This window comes from Eumetopias jubatus, unplaced genomic scaffold (assembly GCF_037043125.1).
Source record: "Eumetopias jubatus isolate StellerSeaLion01/CBP00866 unplaced genomic scaffold, mEumJub1_p1.0 scaffold_2, whole genome shotgun sequence".
Classification (NCBI taxonomy): domain Eukaryota; kingdom Metazoa; phylum Chordata; class Mammalia; order Carnivora; family Otariidae; genus Eumetopias; species Eumetopias jubatus.
Window position 1 is genome coordinate 73,029,624 of NW_028274808.1, and position 21,209 is coordinate 73,050,832.

Sequence of the window (21,209 nt, forward strand, 5' to 3'; positions counted from 1 at the left end):
GCAATCACCCTATTTTTATTAACAGATTAAATCAGTATGAAAATTAAAAAGACACTGTATAAATCAAGGAACTTGTTCCTGTTTAAATATTCTTAATCCTATTCCTGCAATTGGCAAACAGCCCCAATGTACGTGCTCCCTTTCATTACCAATTCTTTTATTTACATGTCTGCTTCCATGTTGTTTTAGAATTCCAGTTCCTTGATAAGGAGTTATATTTGTATTATATTTAGGCACACCCAGTGTTTCCTAGAGTGTTCTTCATCTAGAGAACATGAATCACTAGTATTTCCAATTTTAAAAAGGTAAATTGAATTTCTATATGAAATACCTTCCTCCCAGTCACTGAGTTAGATTTTATTAATTAACAGTTGTAATATACCCATAAAACAGCCACTTTATCCACCTGGGCAAATATTAAGTCACATTTACCGTTTGAACAATGAAAGGAATAGTATATAATGTATATTCAAATACAGGCTTTCATTGGTAGTTGAAGAAATAATGCAGATACTTTATATCTACCACACGATACCAATCTAGAGTCAAAAATGAAGGATGGAAAGGTTGGTCATTAAACTGGGAAGGAGGAAAAGGTATTGCTTAAGTATATCAGGAGAACAAAAGCCAATACAAATATAAGTTTTAGATGTAGACACACATATAAGATACTATATGTTGTTGTGTGCATCCAAAATGAAAACCTAAAGAGATTGGAAAAGCCCTACCAAAGGCAACAAAATTTCAACAGTAAGCTGACTGCTACAGGGCACTTCAAAATTTGCTAAATTAATTTCAAAACATACATAGTTTTCAAATACTCTCCTTCAGACTGTTTGGGTTGAAAGGCACTCTGGGGTCAAGTGGGAAACAAAGATGTACTGAAGCCTCGTTGGTGAGGTTAATGTTGATTCTCAAAGGGGCAAAAATCCATGCTGTTGTGTTTGCATAGGAGGATGTCCCAATTACCAGGAGACACATGCTGAAGTATTTAGCGCTGCAGTGTCTTATTGTCTACAACTTAAAGTTTCACGGAGTTCGGGATAAAAAAACGTGTGTGTGTTTGTGGAGAGAGAGGGAGAGATTGAGAGAGGAGACAGAAAATGTGGGAAGATGTTGGTTACTGAATGTCCGTGAATGCCATGAGGCTGTTTATTTTACTACTCTTTCAATTTCCCTACAGATCTGAGGACTTTCAAAATGATCAATCTCCTACAACATTACTATGTACTCTATAGGAGACACACCTAAAACATGCAGGTAATGATTTATACAGAACGAATAAAAAATTTTTAAAAAAAGGAAACAATATGAATTTCATATAAACAACTCAAGATAAAAGTGATTATATGATCCGATCGCATTGAGTGTACCCTATAGGACACATAGCATTTCCACTGTCCCGTGGTCACATACTGAGCAGCCTTTGCGTAGCCGCACATTCCTCTAGTTGTGTGACCTCTGAATCCATGATCTCTAATTTCAGTTGAACCTAAGGGGGTTGCTCAGAAGAAATCAGTCAGTGTCTTTCATCAGTCCCCAGTTTCTCCAAGTCTCCAAAACGGCCATTTCTGATTTTCACTACCTTCACATGTTCCATTACTCTCTTAGCAGATGAGCTTATTTCCAACTTCCAAAGAAAACAGAAATCTCAGATAGGAAATCCTTCACCTGCATGCTGCCAGGCTTACTAAATCTGCCCTTGCTGTGTGTGGTAGATGCTGCCATTTGGCTGGTCTAACTGCCATTCCCAAGTCCCGTGTCCCTTGACTTCTCCCACCATGAGGATCAGAGAGCTTCCTCAGCCTCCCATACAGCGCCGGGCAATCAGACGGAAGCAGAAGAAGTCTCCTGGCAACTGCTGGCAACGCTTCCTGATTAAAGGACCAAGTGCAGCCCACACCACCTTTTCCCCCTTTTCCCGCCTTGATCAGGGCGAGAGGGGAAAAGGCCAAGATCGATGCGGTGATGTCAACCCCTTAGTGCTGACATCATTGACACAGAGGCCATGCCAGCATTGCTTACCTTAAATTTATTGTCCCGTGAGAAAAAAGGAACCCCTGCTTGAGTGAGGCACTACGAGTAGCTGGGTTTCAGCTATTTGAATTGAAAGCATCCCTAACTGACAACGAGCCCGTTCTTCTGGCCCCCCCATCTTGTTCCACCTTCCTAGAGGTCTCGCTCTGTTGCCTGCACCCCCCTCAGTACCTCCAACCTTTCTCTCTCCACGAACTGTTCCACATCATCAGTGTTTAGCACACTCAAGTCTCTCCCACATTAAATACTAAAATTAAACTGTCCCCCAGCCTCCCATCTTCCTCTAGTGACCGCCTTATCTTCAGCCTTCCTTTCACTCACATTCTTCTTCAAAGGGCTGTCTACACTCACTACCTCCCACTTCCCTTCTTTCCTATCCATTCCTCACCTCGAAGCATCTGGATTCGGCCCGGCCGCTTGACTGTAAGTGTTTGGGCCAAGGTCACCAACGACATCCTCACTGCAAAATCCGATGGGAATCTGTTCAGTTTTTATCTTATTTGACCCTCTCGTAGCATTTGACACCATGACCGTTCAATCCTTTTGGAAATGCTTTCTTTCCTTGAATTTTTAAAAAGCGCTCGGTCCTAGTTTTTCTTGCCTCCTCTGGCAGACCCCTGTAGGCCTATTTTAAAGGATCCTCATTTGCAAATCCCTGGCATGTTGATGTGACATGAGCAGAGAGGGATGCCTCCTCAGATTTTCTCTCCTCGGCAGCCCGGATGTTTTGAGAAGTCCCACAGACTCCCCCAAACGTGCTTCTTGCCCCACAGTCCTCCTCTGTGAATGGCACCACCATCCACCCAGGGTCCAGGCGAGAAGCATCGATCACTTCCTGTTCTTCTCTCCCTTGTTGCTCAAATCCAGTTAATCATTAAGCCCTGTAAATGCAGTCCCCTAAAGGTCCGTGATCTGCCCATCTGGCTTAGTCCTGCTGATGCTATCCCAGGTTAGGCGTCTCCTGGCACCCTCTTCCAAACCCCTCTCCCCCCCCCCAGCTGACCCCCTCTCTCTGCTGCAGCTAAAGGGAATTTATCTTGGGCGCCTGGGTGGCTCAGTTGGTTAAGCGACTGCCTTCGGCTCAGATCATGATCCTGGAGTCCTTGGGATCGAGTCCCGCATCGGGCTCCCTGCTCGGCGGGGAGTCTGCTTCTCCCTCTGACCCTCTTCCCTCTCGTGCTCTCTATCTCTCATTCTCTCTCTCTCAAATAAATAAATAAAATCTTAAAAAAATAAAAAATAAAAAATAAATCTTTTAGTTGCTCCCAAACTGCCAACCTCTCTTTCACCTCTGGGCTTTCCTGCGTACTATCTCCTCTGACCAGTATTTTTTTTCCCTAAGGCTAAGTATCGCTACTAGGAGTCTTCTGATTCTCAGTTGAAGTGGCCACTGTCTTGATCTGTGGAGACTGGGCTGGGCGCTACTGCTGTGTGTTTCCTCAACATCCTATACCCCCTTGCCATCATCGTTTGCGTTTTCTTTTGCTCCGGGAGGTCACATCTGATCTCTAGTGACCCGACGTTCCAAACAGATTTCTCAATTAGATTGTAATGCCAGGATTTTGATTTTATTTACACCAAGACAGCAATTCTTTTTAAAACAGCACTGGCATTCATCAAAGATCGTGGGTTAAATCCCTGGAATATTAAACATCCCCATTTAGTTTGAAGGGCCATTTACCCTACAGTGAAAAAGGGGCATAAATGCTGGAGCAAACAGTCATTTTGGCAGTCACTAAAAATATTATTGGGATGGATATATCCTACGTTTAAAAGCAAGGAGTGATCCTCTAGCATCCCCGAAGTATGTAAATTGGTTATTGCCTATTGCAATAAAAATTCCACGAAAGAAAGAAACAGAGTATATATGAACCACTAGCTAAATCTGTAGGTATTGCCCACGATGAAGAGGGTGCAAAATGCTTTCAAAAGCCATGACGTGACGTCGAAGTATAAAATCTAATTAAACAAAATCTAATCGATTCAATTTAATCATCAGAGAAGCCGAGGCCAACAAGACTAAAACAATTGAAAAATAAGACCCTTATGCAACAGTGTTACAAGTAAACTCAGAATTAACAATGTGATATTATTGAAACATCCGGATTATTGCCAGGATTTACTGCAATTAGTTTCCTCTACTTAATATGCATGTGCTTCAGATTATAAAACCAAGAAGTTAATTTGTATGACGAAGCAAAACATAGACTGACTGAAACTTTTCACACTTTTCCAACAATCTAACTGCCAACAGAATATAACTTAATATGCAAAATTCCGTCCAGATGAATTTCTGAGTGAGCTACCGATTCCTTGATTCGAAGGAGAAAATAATTGTTTTCTGTTATACAAGCTATGTCTAGAAAATAGAAGACCAAAGAACCATACTGTCATATTTATTGCTAAAAGCAATATATATTTCAGCACAATAATGTAACTTTCCAAAGGAAAAGGCTGTCTGTGTATATACCAACACAGACAACACCCACGAAAAAAAAGATAAAGGCTAAAAGTTCGAGAAAAAGTATCAATTTTCTCTTTTATCTATGACGTTTTGATCATTAAGATCATTTGATCTTAAAACACAAATACCAATTGTATTTGGCTTAGGAATGTGATTTGGGGCAAAATGCCTGGCAAAAACTATTATCAATGTAACCCTTCAAGTTCCATATTCATCTGCTTTAGGATTTCAGCTCTTTCCCTAAAACCCTTGTATTGTTTACAGCTGGGACTTCAGGTGCCTCTTTATCTCTATCATTACATTCTAAGCTCCCTGAATGCAGGCACTGAGCCGTATGTGGTACTGTATCTCCTACTAAGCCCCACGCAACACTGAGATTCACAAAACTAACTGAAGTTTATTTCATTTGAAATAGCTAAAATGAAAACCCATGAATAAATCCCACATCATATACTGTGGCCCCCTAGCTCTTCAAATCTGCACCGGTCACACTGGGCACTTGACTGCCTCCCAACAATTCTCTGGTGGCCATACCTGTGTGACATCCCTTCTCTGGTTAAAGACTCCACTTCTCTGGCCACAGGAGTCAGCACACAAGCCAAGCTTGGTTAATCAAAAGGGCCTTCTGGACCTTAGAAGAAACCGATTCTGGGAGAGAGGAGTTTTTTTCCTTTATGATCTCGGAATAGTTTGGCTACAAGTAGCCTTGGAGCTGTCAGGGACTGCTTCTCCAGCTTCCCAAAGAAAGCGGTCTTCCTGGTCAGCATACTGAAAGCAGAGGGGAGAAAGTGAGAGGTCAGAGGAGCCCACACCCCTACACCTCGTGGCACCTTTACTCTTCCTGCGATTAGGTTATAAGAGCCAATAAATACCCTTGACTTACTTTCACTGGCTCATGTAAGGGTTCCATCACTAGAAGCCAGAGTTCTAACTAGAGCAGACACAGATTTGTATTACTATAAGGATTCTGGGAATTTACTACGGCATCCAAAATCCTCACGTTAAGTATTAAGAAGATGGATTAGTGAGAGAGGTTAAAGTACCTTGCCTCAAGTCTCAGAGTGAATTTGTAAGGACGCAGGAAACTGTGGCAGATCCTCCAGGTTGGCTCACTCTCACTCACTCTGACACCAACATTTCCCAGTATTGCAGCTAGGGTGCAGGCAGGTGGCCTAAGTTCCTGGCAAGCAGAGGCATCAGCCGGGATTTGGATGAGAAATGAGCAATGAGAGGTGGCCACTGCATGCTCAGAGTTTGTCCCTTTTGGGGAGCACGGTGGTATAGCCAAGCAGCTCCTCTGAGACAAGGAAGGTAGACTCTCTGGTGCAAAGGGTACTGCCTGCCCAGTGTACTCCTGGCTCCCTAGAACCACTGTTCTTCTTTTTAATCGAAGTACAGTTGACATATCATATTAAATTAGTTTCAAGTGTACAACAGCGATTCAACAATTACACACATTATGAAATGCTCACCACGATAAGTGTATTAGAATGTTATTGACTATATTCCTTCCCTATGCTGTATTTTTCATCCCTGTAACTTCCTTATTTTATAACTGCAGATTTGTACCTCTTAATCTCCTTTGCCCATTTCACTCATCCCCCACCCCTTCCCCTTTGGCAACCACCAGTTTTTTCTCTATATTTATGTTTGTTTCTCTCTTTTGTTGTTGTTTGTTTGTTCATTTGTTTGTTTTTTAGATTCCACATATAAGTGAAATCATATGGTATTTGTCTTGGTCTGGCCTATTTCACTTAGCATAATACCCTCCCTCGAGGCCCACCATGTTGCTACGGATAGCAAGATTCCATTCCTTTTTATGGCTGAGTAATATTCTATTGTGTATATATACTGCATCTTTTTTAACCATTCATCAGTCATTTGGAACCACTGTTTTTTGGCTTGATTGTTCTATTTTCTTTGTCTTTGACCGAGTGAGATCCAAAACTGGTTCTATGGCTCTCTCAAGATTCTGGGAGCTACTAAGAACCTTCAATAAATCTCTTTCTGCTTAAACGAGCTAGAGTTCTGTTTGAAACAAAGAACCTTGACCTAAACAGAATTTGGTACCTGGACATGGAGTGCTGCAACCTCGCATGTGGAACCAGATTGCTGAAGATGGACTTTGAGCCGTGAAGGCACAGATACTGAGAGCAGAAAGCCGGGAACTCTTCATATGCGTGATATAAAATGTTGTCACACTGTCTCATGCTGTACTTTGGAAAGTAGACTACAATATGTGCTACTTTGCATTAGAAGAGTAAAAAAATTGGCATAGAAGGAGGACATTTAATAGCAGTCCCCAGAATTCCTAAACTCCTTCCCAAATTTAATATCACTCCGACATGGTTTTCGGCTGCCTCAGAAACTATAAAAAAACAGTGACTTATGGGACGCCTGGGTGGCTCAGTAGTTAAGCGTCTGCCTTCGGCTCAGGTCATGATCCCAGGGTCCTGGGATCGAGTCCCGCATCAGGCTCCTTGCTCAGCAGGGAGCCTGCTTCTCCCTCTGCCTGCAGCTCCCCCTGCTTGTACCTTTGCTCACTCTCTCTAGCTCACTCTCTCTCGCTCACTCTTTCTAACAAATAAATAAATAAAATCTAAAAAAAAAAAAAGAAAATCAACTGTTTAAAAAAAAACAGTGACTTAAAGATGGGGAATTTTATTTTTCTCACACTTGAAGATTAATAAACACTTAAGAGAGAGTCCATGCAGTTTATACATTCAAAATCGCAATCTCAAATCATCAATAAAAAAGTAAAATGGTGAGCAATAGGCTAAGAAGAGAGAGGAGGAAGTCACATATCGTAGAAATATCTCATTGAGTTCATTTTTATTTTGCTCACGTCTATTTCTTTGACGCTTAAAACATCCTCCCACATATTCTTTCTCCCCGTCCCCTTTCCTTCCTGTCTTTTTCTCCCTCTGTCATGCTTTTATAACCCTATAACCTGATGGGGCAGTATTCATTATTCTTCTCGGAGAAGAGAATGGCTTTAAAAAGTTGTGTAAGTTCTTCAACATTAAAAATCAAATAGTGAGACTCAGTATTAATCGGAAGTGAAGGAGATCTAGGTTTCATGAGGCCTGAAGTTAGTACAATTTGCAGAAACTTTGTTAAGAAAAATCATAAAAATTAAAAATACAAAATCAGGAAAGTGAATGAGAATAAAAACACAACCAATTATAATTTCGATAAACTTGACAAATACCACGAATGTCACAGAATCTAGCAATACAGTATAACATTTTAATTAATAAACTGCCTGACACCCTTCTCCAATGTCTTTTCTTACCGCTGTAGGCTGCATACTCTGCTTGTCTCTTCAAACGCAAATAATTTTTAAAATACACTTTTCTATAGAGAAAGTAAGATTTTCAGCATTTCTTCAGCACAGCAGGTTGACATGTATTCTTTATCATGGAGAGTCTTGAAAAATGTTTTTAGCTTCACCACTCATTTATCACATGTAAGTTTGTAAGTTGTAAGTTCATCGCATGTAAGTTTGGGAAGAAGTTCTTCCATACATGAGCTGTAAGATTTCAGGGCATTTCAATTTTCTTGTGCAAGTTAATCTTAAATACTTTATGACAACCTTCCATCTGTTTGTCATTGATGATTCATTGTAGTGGGGTGACTTCTATGCTATTTTGTGTATGTCAGTATTTGTTGTCAAATCATCAAAAAGTTATATCTTTTTCCAATGTGTTCATGTAATCTATTACTCTTCATTAATTGGGCTCAATTTATCCTTTTCTATTTGAAATTTCTCTCTCTCCATGAATTACTGCTTTTGATGTGGTCTGAAAATTTGTTACAATTTACTTCTTGATAGAAAAATATCTATTGATCTTATGTAGAAATACACAAAAAATAATTTTACTTTGGGATGCTATTATAATTTAATATGCTTCGTTGTCGACTATATTCCTGACAGGGGAGAACTTCTAGTTTTCACTGGGTGACAAGGAGAACTGAAACATCTGCTTACATGCCTAATGAATTTTGTGTTTAATAAAGTTTTACACACCTAAAGATTGGAAGAATTTTCCACAGATGGATTGCCTTCTTTCTGCACATCTTTCAAATATGTTTCTCTTCCAGTACCTATATACTTCTGGTGCTCGGGACGAAAGATCATTCATACAGCAACCAAACTTCTGGCCCCGCCTTCAATATCATGAAATTAGGTGAGCTGGTGCGGCTGAGGTAGAGATATTCCTATGGTAGCACAGTCTCCACCAAGAAGGCTAATGATAATACGCACAGAACAGCCTGGGAGGCACATAAGTATATCTGGAAAAGTCTGGCAAAAGGGTAGCTAAGGTGGAAAGAGATAATAGTCTTCCTGATAAAATATTTTACTCTTACCAACTTTACAAAAATATCTGACTATGTGAGCACAACGGTAGTGCCTTGGAAGGTGCCCAGATAAGTGAGGGGCCCTGGAGGTTAAACTTCATTAGTTTTACGGCAAATACGCCTCTGCTATTTCCATAATGTGTTTCTCATTTTAATTTATATCCAGCTTTTTGAAATAGAACTGACATATAACATTGTGTAAGTTTAAGGTAATATGATGATCTGACGTTTGTATATATTGTGAAGTGCTTTCCACAATAAGGTTGGTTAGAACATCTTTCACCTCACATAATTACCATTTTGTTGTTATGGTGAGAAAATTAAAGCTTTACTTTCATAGCAATTTTGGAGTATACAATACAGTATTGTTAGCTGTTGTCACCATGTTGTACATTAGATCCCTGGAACTTATTCATACCATAACTGAAAGTTTGTACCCTTTGACCAACATCTGCCCATTTCCCCTGCACCTCAGCTCCTGACAATCATCGTTCTATTCTCTGTTTCTAGTTCAATGTTTTTAGATTTCACATATAAGTATTTGTCTTTCTCAATCTGAATTATTTCACTTAGCATAGTGCCCTCAAGGTCCACTCATGGTGTTGCAAATGGCAGGATTTCCTTCTTTTTTATGGCTAAACAATATTCCATTGTGTATATATACCACATTTTCTTTGTCCATTCATCTGTCGATGGACACTTGAGATCGTTTCCATGTCATGGCTATTGTAAATAATGCTGCAATGAACATGGGGGTGCAGACAGCTCTTTGAGATAGGGATTTTATTTTGGAATATGTCCCTATAAGTGGGATTGCTGAATCATAGGGTAGTTCTAGTTTTAGAGGAACCTCCATACTGTTTTCCATAGTGGTTACACCAGTTTGCATTCCCACCAACAGCGCACAAGGGTTCCGTTTTCTCTGCATCATTTGTTATCGCCTGTCATTCTGATAATACCCATTCTAATAGGTGTGAGATGATATTTCATTGTGGTTTTGATTTGCATTTCCCTGATGTTAGTGATGTTGAGCACCTTTTCATACATTTTTCAGCCATTTATATGTCATCTTTGGGAAAGTGTCTATTCAAGTCCTCTGCCCATTTTTTAATTGGATTGTTTTTTTTTTCTGTTAAGCTGAAGCAAGTTCCTTATACATTTGTACTATTATCCCCTTATCAGATAGATGGCTTGCACATATCTTCCCCCATTCCAGAGGTTGCCTTCTCATTTTGTTGATCATTTCTTTGCTGTGCAGAAACTTTTTAGTTTAATGTAGTCCCACTTACTGATTTTGGCTTTGTTTTAATTTTAAGATGTAAGTCTTGTGTAGTCCAAATTCAATTCTCCCTCCATTTGTAAACATTGGTAGAGAAAGAGCAAAGAAGTGGAAATAGAACAGAACTCTTCCCCATGACACGAACATTTCTAGAAAGTTTTACTACTCTTCTTGGGAACCAAAGGAAGGTTCTTACTTTCTCTCTTTTTACCCACTTCACCTCTCTCAGTCTCAATTTCTCCCTGTATGAAATGTAAGAATTCAAAGCCTTTCTTATGTTATGTCCCAATGAGTGAATGAACTCATTGGGTTATCAGAACAGAAGCCTCAAGAGGTCTTGTCCTGTGATCATGGCAGGTCCATTTCATTTGTGAGGGGAAAGCAAAAGCAATGTAGGGAAGAAATCCCGTGTGCCTGGAGGTGGCAAGGCACACAGCACACACTGAGACCTGCTCAGAGGACGCTAAGAAAGAGGAGACTGTTTTGGGGAAATGGGATCCTAACGTGGGTGTAATGGAACACAGGTTATGGGTGATGACATGGGCAGGGCAAACCCAAAATAAACTTTACCAGGTTGCTTTGTTTGGGACTATTCCCGAAATCCATCATTTGCCATATACGTAATGGGCAAACATATATGGCCATATTTAATGTCGAGATGTTTTAAAATTTTTGGTCAATTTGAAATAAATATTATGAGAGAGAGTATATATACAACAAATGTTTAAAGGTATTCAAATCCTGAAAGGCAAAGGGCTGTGAATATGGCATTGACCCTTGGTACACACTGCCAAGTTCAGAAGGGCCAACTAATGAATATTATAATTGATGATAGTGATAAGAAAGTAAGGGATTCTCATAGCTATAACTGTAAAAATATGCCTATTGACCCGTTCCAGTCCCTGCTTGTGCAATTTCTCCTGATAACATTTCCACTGCTGCCTTCTGTTTATGATGTACTGAAAGTCAAAAGACTACTTCTCAAGGACCCTATTAACAAAGAGTAGAAATTAACAAATGCATACCTCAAAATATGACACAAGCCTGGATTTGCATACCATGAAAGAAGATATTTTTCTGGACCATATAATTATCTCTGATTTGCATGATCACTATAAAGAGTTTATTATTATAGGTTTTCCCAATTATGCCATGTATGGTCACAAAAATAAACACCTTATAAAGGCATAACACTCAGTCCTTCATAAATTAATAAATTTTATCTGAGGAATACAACTTGACACACGGTAATGACAGCTTGAAAGGATCACTAAAATTGTATTTGTAAAATCCCTTCCTTTTTTTCCATTTTCCCTCTTTTATTTAATTGATGCCTACTATTTTCTTCATATGACAGATGATTTTAAATGATATGTATATCATGGCTACAGCTCAATTTCTCTTAAAGAACATCTACATCATATATGATCTATAGCCATTGACTAACTTATTATAGAATGAGTCAGTTATCCTAGTTTGAAACAGAATCAAAGTACACAAGTATGTAAATAACAATGTCTTAGTTGAGAATTTTAAGGATTTAGCAATCACCTTCTTTGAAAGGTGTGGTCATTTGGAAGGTCACTAGAAAGGAGTGGAAATTTAAGGTCTCGTTCTGCCTGTTATTCTAAAGACCTGCTTGTCCTTCATTAAGTCAGTTCATTTCCCCATAACTTAATTTTCCTTTTTAGTAAAATGCAGATCATATCAGCTTCTTAACTGCTTTGCAGAGCTACTATGATGAAACAATATGGCATCAGATGTGAAACATTTCAAGAACAAATATGAGACATAATTATTTTAATGACCAATAATTAAAGTAAACTTCTACTTTTCCCATTATGTTTACTGTCAATTTCTCAGTCTAAAGCCAACTTAATAAATCTATTTGACAATTTAATTATGTGACTAAATTAAGCTTCATGGAAACACCATGAAAAATAGACGCAGGTACTGTTTTCAAGCAGCCTTTAATACAAAGCGCCTTCCAAACAACAGACTAAAAGTTGGCTTTCAGGGGCGCCTGGGTGGCTCAGTCATTAAGTGTCTGCCTTCTGCTCAGGTCATGATCCCAGGGTCCTGGGATCGAGCCCCACATCGGACTCCCTGCTCCGTGGGAAGCCTGCTTCTCCCTCGCCCACTCCCCCTATTTGTGTTCTCTCTCTCACTGTGTATTTGCCTGTCAAATAAATAAATAAAATCTTTAAAAATAAATAAATAAATAAATAAAATAAAAGTTGGCTTTCAGATGGTAGCTACACTGGCGAGCATAGCATCATGTATAGAGGAGTTGAATCACTCTGTTGTACTCCTGAAACTAATGTAACATTGTATGTCAACTATACTCAAATTCAAAAAAAATAATAAAAATTAATTAAAAACAATTTTAAAGTTGGCTTTCACAATAACCTTTCATTTTAAGTTCTACATTCACTAATTCTAATTCAGTGAATTAAATATGGCAATTAAACCCTAGCCACTAATAGAGCACATATTTCTCTGTGGAGTGAAATATCTGCACTTCGACACCTGCTTCCTGTTTCTGGGTTTTGGTAAAATCTAAAATTTCTCATATAATTCTAAATAGCCCCTAAGTTTAAATCCTCACCTTACCACACACTTGTGTACGAAATAAAATACAGGAGTTCTTGGCATTGGTGGGGAGGGCACTTCATAAAATGAAATGAATAACAGACTGCAAAAATTGTGAAACCAAGAATTTTCTAAAAAGTTTGTCAAAATAAAATATTTGGCGAATATCTTGTTGAGCTTTCTATTTTGTATAAAAGAAAAATTCCTAAATAGAAAAGACTGTCAATAAAGATTATGACACAGAAAACGGAGGCATTTTATTTTAACGTATCTGGGATTATAACTAATAATATTGTTTTTCTCTTTTAAAAATGTAATAACTTATCTTTTTTTGTTATTCAAGCTGTAATAATTCAGTTACAAAGGTTGCAGATCTTTCTCAGTGATTCTACACTAAAATGAAACTCTTGCTCCTAGAGGTTAAAAGTTCAGAAGCTAGAACTGGAGTGTAGGGAGTTCAGAATCTGGCCCTGCCACTCATTGGCTGTGTGCCCGCAGACAAATTATTCCACCTCTCTGTGTCTGAGTTTCCTCACTTATAAAATAGAAATAAAATAGAAATATATTTAAATAAATTTAAATAAATAAATTCTAAATAAATTCTATAAAATAGAAATACTAACAGATCTACCTAAAAGGGTTGTGGTGAGGGCTAAATGAAAACCCAAGCAGAGCACTCGGAACATTGCCCGGCACACACCACCCTCTCAGTGCCCTTGCTACATATTGTCATCGTTATTTCACATACACGTTTCCATCTTTTATTAACGCTTACTAAATGAAAGCAATCAGTGTGTACCAAAATATCTACAAATAATCCAGAATAATAATAATGGTCAAACCTTTGTGAGTGTGGCTGTCAGAATTAAAATGTCCTAAGAAATTATTCAAAGGGTTAAATTTGTAAATAGAAAGTTTATGTGAGACACACCTATAAAATGTTGCTGGGAATAAATATATGGATAGGGAAAGAAAGTACTGAGAAAAGGTCAAATTAATTATCCAGAATTTAATGAGACATTGATCTACTGCATTTTGTTTAATGTGGCCATTCACATTTTAAAAAATAATCTCAAAATGGCTTGAATTAAATTAGATTAATGAAATTGATTTTTAATGGTTGGTCGTAATAGATTTTGACATACTTTATATGTTGATTTATTTTTATTTTAATTAATTAATTTATTTATTTATTATTTTTTACGTAGGCTCCATGCCCAGTGTGGAGCCCAGTGTAGGGCTTGAACTCATGACCCTGAGATCAAAACCTGAGCTGAGATCAAGAATCAGATGCTTAGGGGTGCCTGGGTGGCTCAGTCAGTTAAGCATCTGCTTTCAGCTCAGGTCCAGATCCCAGAGTACTGGGATCGAGCAATATGTCAGGCTCCCTGCTCATCAGGGGAGTCTGCTTCTCCCTCCCCCCTCCCCTGCTTGTGCTCTCTCTCTCTCTCTCTCTCTCTCAAATAAATAAATATAATCTTAAAAAAAAAATCAGATGCTTAACTGACTGAGCCACCCAGGTGCCCCTGTGTTGATTTTTTTTTTTTTTTAATGTAAGCAAAAACAACTCTGAACCTCTGATTCTTTTTCTAGGGAATAGCTAGAAATTTTCCAGCAAGAATAGAAGAAATGTTATTTCTGTTTTTACTGCTAAAGAACAATATATATTAAGACGTAGTTAGAAGTTAAAAATTTAAATATCCATAGCTCTCTAAAAACTCTTTAAGAAAACCATACGTGTGACACCCAAGAGCCTAAACATAACTTAACTATTAAAGGTGGACAAGAAAGGAAAGGAATGGAATCGGGACGAGTTTTGCCACAGGCATATAGAAAATTCAAATTGAATAACAAGCTTCTTATAGAACTATTGAGTATTTTTTTCTAATTCACACTATCAAATAGTAGTAACCCAAAATTTATAACCCATTATAACTTAGCTAGGTTGGCCTTTATAATAAATACTTTCATACATAAATGATTAAGAATAATCCAACCAATTCTTTAACATTGGGATAAAAAATCTTATATTCTACTTACTCCATTACATTTGTTTTAGCTTGTGTTCCATATGTTTCTTCAAATCTTAAAATTTGAAGGTGAACCTCACTATAATCTTCCACACCAGCATCTTCAAATATAAGATGAGTTCTGCAGCAAAGGGTATGATAAAAAAAAAAAAAAAAAGCAAATGGGATAAAGAGGTAAAACAAACTTCCAGTTATAAAATAAATAGGTCATGGAGATGAAAAGTACAGCATAGGGAATGTAGTCAATAATATTGTAATAATGTAGTACAGTGACTACATTTATGGTGGTGAGCACTGAGTAATGTCTAGAATTGTTGGATCACTATGTTGTACACCTGAAGCTAATATAACACTGTATGTCAACTATACCTTAGTAATTAAAAATCTATAAATAAATAAATACAGTGTAAACAAGTATCATTACCAGACTCAACCAAATACTGTTTCCTGTGGAATGGTCTGAGCCTGTTGCTAGCTGGCTGTCTCCATGATAAAAAAGGGAGGTTGGCAAGTGTTCAAGGACCAAATGAGATTTTTTTTTCCTCCTAAAATCAGAATCATTAAAAGAGAAGGAAAAGAAAAAAATATTCATGAATTTACAGTGGATCAATTCCAACATTCCCTGAGTTGTGGTTCTTGATTGAGGTCACCTGTTTTGGATGTCAACAACAACTCCATTTAAAGGGCTAGGGCGATCTGGGGCATTGAGGGCTATCAAGTCATCCTGAATAGAGCTTTAGCTTCAAACCACATTTGGTATGTTATAGCCTCAATGTCCTTATTTTCTAAACAGTCTAAAATTGAAGATTTCCTCTTTGATACAATAATTACACGTACGTACAAGTACTTTTTACATTTCTTAGATACTAGAGTTTTGGGGATTTCTTGTCTCTGAAAGTTTTGTTATTCATTCAGTGTATTACATAAGATCAAAGAATGTGGTCTATAAAATGTCTAGTTTCTGAAACAGATTAAGGTAGCTTTGAGGATGCTTGGAAATAAGGTGCATACTTGTCTTGTGGGCGAGAATTTTCTATCTGTAGCTATTAATTCAACTTTTATATTATCCCAATATTCTATGTTCTTTTTAATTGTTTATTTAAGGGGTGCCTGGGTGGCTCAGATGGTTAAGCGCCTGCCTTCCGTTCAGGTCATGACCCCAGGGTCCTGGGATCGAGCCCCACGCCTGGGCTCCCGGCTCAGCGGGGAGTCTGCTTCTCCCTCTGCCCCTACCCCCTGCTTGTGCTCTCTGTCTCTCTCTCTCACTCAAATGTATAAATAAAATCTTTAAAAAATTGTTTATTTAATAATAAATAATAATAAGTAATCATTATTACTTAACTCAATAAATATGAAGACCTGTGAAAATCTTCCACAGCAATGGTATTTCTCTCTTTCTCTTTAGGTATCTAATAGACTTAAACGTCTTAACGCTTAGCGCTATGTTACCTAGCACAGGAAGGTGCATGACCACATTATCTTCATTGTGAATGATACATTTTATGCCATTTGAATTCTACCTTCCTTTCAATATCACCGTCTCCTATTTTTTCCCTTCTCATTCTCCCCTTCCTTCTCCTTTTCTATCCCTTTGTTCTTCTCCTTCTTGTTCCTTGCCCACTCTGATTCTTCTGACTTTCTTGTGTTGTTTGGTTTCAATGTCTATCATAACATACAGTTGGACTTTGATTTTAACCTATTCTAAGAGACTATCTTTCAACTGAGCAGTCTATAGCATTTACGTTTATTTGCACAACTAATGATTTTGACTTAACTTGTGAAATCTTGTTTTATGCTTTCTGTTTTAATGTTTGCTTCATTTTATGATTTTTGGAATAGTTATTCATTCGTTCAACAATATTTACTGAATAATATGTGCTAGATATTGACTTAGAACTATGTTTTCATGGCTTTTATTTTATTTAGGTGCCTAAGAAGGCACTCATTTTTCAGGTTTCCTTGTTCAAACATCACTAAGTAAAGCCTTCCTTAGTTGTTAAAATTAAATTATGCTCCTGCATTAATCTTTTTCATAACACCTTTTAATATTTTTTCAAAGTATTTTTCAATTCTTTATTTGTGGGTTATCAGCTTAATGTCTATCCCATATACCAAACTCCATGAGGATAGCTGCCTTGTCTGACATACTCATAATTATATACCCAGGGCCCAGAAGTCACTGCCATGTAGTAAGGGACTCAAAGGTTGAAAGAGAGAGTTAATTAATTAATTAATTAATAATGTAGGTAGTCTTAAAAGTGCAGATTGTAATTATCTTTTTTTTTAAAGATCTTATTCATTTTTGCAAGAGAGAGAGTGTGAGCACAAGCAGCAGGGAGGAGCAGAGGGAGAAGCAGACTCCCCACTGAGCAGGGAGCTTAACTGACTGAGCCACCCAGGCATCCCTATTATTTTTTTTTAAGATTTTATTTATTTATTTGAGAGAGAGAGCGAGTGAAGAGAGAGAGCACAAGTTGGGGGGAGGGAGGCAGAGGAAGAAGCAGGCTCCCTGCTGAGCAGGGAACCGATGCAGGACTCGATCCCAGGACCCTGGGATCATGACCTGAGCCAAAGTCAAACACTTTACCATCTGAGCCACCCAGGTGTCCAACAGATTGTAATTATCTTAAATCTTTAATATATAGACACTGTGACTCTCTACTAAGTGATGGGATCACAGACTACTTTCACTCATTTTCCTGTTTATATATTTTGTACTTTTAAATGTTTTTGATCACCATGTTGATAAAGACTGAAATCATTTTATACGAGTCCCTCCCTATTCAGAAAATATTAGCACTAGTTTGTCTTTTCATATCTGTCACCAACACTTATTTTTACTAATAGGGGCTTGAATCTTTAACCACATGACATGGTAGGAAGCATCACTACTGTGAGATGTAAATGATTTGGTTCTAGCATCAGAAATTTTATAAGTTATTAAATAATTAAATTTGGCTATAAAAATATGACATTTCTGTATCTGGATATGTTTAAAGAAAAGAGAATTTTCTGGGACACACTAAGCGATCCCCAGAGGCAAAAACAGTTGGCTGTACCATATGATCTGTCAAAGGGTCTATTGCTTTGATTCTATCACCTGTTACCTTTCCAAACATCATCTCTAGGTTAAGAGATTTTCAAGTAGAAGCTAGTATCCATAAAACTTTTCTAATACTTACTTGTTTATCTGAGCATACTAAACTGTAGAACTGTTGGGGCGGGGCTCGTTTGTATCGCCAACAGCACCCTCCATTTACCACATAATGTACTGAGTGGATATATAAATACATTAGGGGAAAATGTGAAGTCATTATAATAATGATCCTTGTGAAATAATTTGATCATTAACATGCTTTAAATTTAGACTGGAAAACCCATCTTTTTGTTTCATGTATAAACCTTTTCAGAATATGTTCAGCTCTTCTCCTTCCCTTTTCAGTTGCTTTTGGACCGCCCATTGTGCAGACAGCAGTTGCTCCAAAATCATCATGGTAATAAGCACTTACCTGCCAACATGAGCTTACAAATATAAACAATGATATCAATCCATGCCAACAATAATATGCCCTAGAATGGATCACATAACTATTTTTTTTTCATTTTTTATTTAAATTCAATTTAGTTAACATATAGTGTATTATTAGTTTCAGAGGTAGAATTTAGTGATTCTTCAGCTGCATAGAACACCCAGCGCTCATCCCATCACGTGCCCTCCTTCATGCCCATCACCCAGTTACCCCATCCTCCCACCCCCCTCCCCTCAGCAACCCTCAGTTTGTTTCCTATGGTTAAGAGTCTCGTATGGTTTGTCTCCCTCTCTGTTTTTATCTCATTTAATTTTTCCTTCCTTTCCCCTATGTTCATTTGATTGTTTCTTAAATTTCACATATGAATGAAATCATATGATATTTGTCTCTCTCTGACTTATTTCACTTAGCATAATACCCTCTAGTTCCATCCATGTCGTTGCAAATGGCAAGATTTCATTCCTTTTGATGGCTGCATAATATTCCATTGTGTGTGGTGTGTGTGTGTGTGTGTGTGTGTGTGTGTATACGACATCTTCTTTATCCATTCATCTGTCAATGGACATCTGGGCTCTTTCCATAGTTTGGCTATTGTGGACATTGCTGCTATGAACACTGGGATGCATGTGCCCCTTGTTTTCATTACATCTGTGTCTTTGGGGTAAATACCCAGTAGTGCAACTGCTGGGTCATAAGGTAGCTCTATTTTTAATTTTTTGAGGAATCTCCATACAGTTTTCCAGAGTGGCTGCACCAGCTTGCACTCCCACCAACAGTGTAAGAGGGTCCCCCTTTCTCCACATCCTCACCAACATCTGTCATTTCCTGAGTTGTTCATTTTAGCCATTCTGACCGGTTGGATCACGTAACTATTGATCAGAAACTATTTTATCTATTCTAAGTGTATAAGTAAGTAAAGTCATCTTTTCTTAAATGAAATAATGACCTTCATGGAGGTAAAATGAAAGCATTAATAATAAATTGTGTGTGTGGGTATAAGATTATATTTCTGAATATACAGAAATATTTTTGGGGCTTTAAAGTTTACTTCTGTCTAAGCTTCCAGTTAAGCTTTTGCTTCTACGTGGGTGGAGACTTTGGAAACACTCTACCGGAAACAATCTAAATGTTAGATAAGAATGGAATGGCTAAATAAACTATGATATATGCAGATAATGGAATGCAATGGGGCACTTTTGAAATAATGTAAAAAAGTAAATAATAAAAAAAAGTGAAAAGTAAAATTATTTAATCATGAGGAAATGCTCCTAAGGTTATACTTTTAAAAAGATGCAAAAACAGCATACAATATAATCTAAATATGTGTGTTTACATTTGCATGTAACTGCCACCCTTTTTTACGCTAGTTTGAATTACATTTCTGTCACTTGTGATAAAAAAAATCCTAACTAATATACTTATAACTATGCTAACAGTATGCTTTGTAAAACTGACACTTTATTTCAAGAGGCAGTATCATTCATAGCTTTCAGAGTCTGTTTTAAAGCAATAAGATAAAAAAGCATTATGCCTAAATTTTGTTTTCTGCCATGGACATATCATATCTAAAAAAGGAACATTATTTTTAATATACAGATATATTTTCTCTGTATTGATACTTCAATACCTATTCCACAGTCCTTCTCTATGATGCTTTATAATCATGGTGCCACCATACACACCGAGTTTTGGACAAATAATGACTACCCTAAATCTAAGGAATTGTGAAATTTTAAGTTTTGGAATTTATGTATACCAAGTAGTTTTAACCAATATCAAGAAATCAAAGAGAGTCTGTGTGCTTATCTCCCCACCATGTTTTCTGCCTCCTTTCTACAGGAAATCATAACTTTATCCCTAACTAAACACCCTATCATACAGAGGAAACTTTATGTGCTTTCCCCCAGACCTCTAAACAGGTAACAAAATAACACAAGAGAAAAGACCTTATCCAGTGGACTCCTGGACAACAAGGGGTTAAGAGCACTGATCCCCCATGCAAAAATCCATGTAGAGGGGCACCTGGGTGGCTCAGTGGTTTGCGTCTGTCTTTGGCTCAGGTCATGATCCCTGGGTCCTGGGATGGAGTCCTGCATCAGACTCCCTGCTCAGCGGGGACCCTGCTTCTCCCTCTGCCTTCCACTCCCCCTGCTTGTACTTGTGCTCTCTCTCTCTCTGTCAAATAAATAAATAAAATCTTAAAAAAAAATCCATGAAGAACTTTTGACTCCCCAAAAGCTAAACTAATAGCCCACTGTTGACCGAAAGCCTTACCAATAACATATACAGTCAATTAACATTTATTGTATGTTATATGTATAATATATTCTTGCAATAAAGCAAGATAAAGAAAATATTATTAAGAAAATTATAATAGAACATCTACTTACAGTATTGTATTCATCAAAAAAAATCCACGTATAAGTGAACCAGTGCAGTTCAAACCAGTGTTGTTCACAGGTCAACTACGAAAGGAAGAAGAGATCTTTTGCTCCTTCAATCTACACCACGTTCAATACCTAAAAATTGGAGAGAAAAACAGAATCACTTATTTTAACACAAAGCCTGTTCATTACTTTAAAAAAAAGCTGTTTTTAAAAATGAACTAAAAAGTTAAAGAAAGGAGACTATTGGAAATTCCCTTAAAATGAGTAACAACTAACTTGCCCTCCATTTACACTACCTCACTGACAAGATCACCATAGGCTTTTAGGCTTCTGAGTACATCCTTGTGAAATGGAAAGATCTTTATTTGCCTCATCAAGTGTCAGGAAAGATGGGCTAATTACAGCTTAAGACAGTTTACATTCTGATCTTATAAATGCAGTTGTGTGCTATTTTATACACATTTATGTCCATTAAGTATAATCTCTTTCTGAACTAAGCAATATCTAAAATACTACTCAGGATGAAGA

At 37.6% G+C, this 21,209-nt stretch overlaps 1 protein-coding gene across 5 annotated transcripts in view; it reads right to left on the reverse strand.

Moving 5' to 3' along the window:
• LRAT (lecithin retinol acyltransferase) overlaps positions 1-21,209 on the reverse strand; it is a 126,022-nt gene that overhangs the window by 71,689 nt on the left and 33,124 nt on the right. For 4 of the 5 annotated variants that reach the window (XR_003609481.2, XR_015767768.1, XR_003609480.2 and 1 more), the window contains 3 exons: positions 20,685-20,813; positions 14,775-14,885; positions 5,036-5,269 (listed from right to left, as the gene is read on the reverse strand). The gene's annotated coding sequence lies outside the window, so the exon portion shown is untranslated. The remainder of the gene's footprint in view (positions 1-5,035; positions 5,270-14,774; positions 14,886-20,684; positions 20,814-21,209) is intronic. The other variant, XR_015767767.1, reaches the window with a different exon arrangement.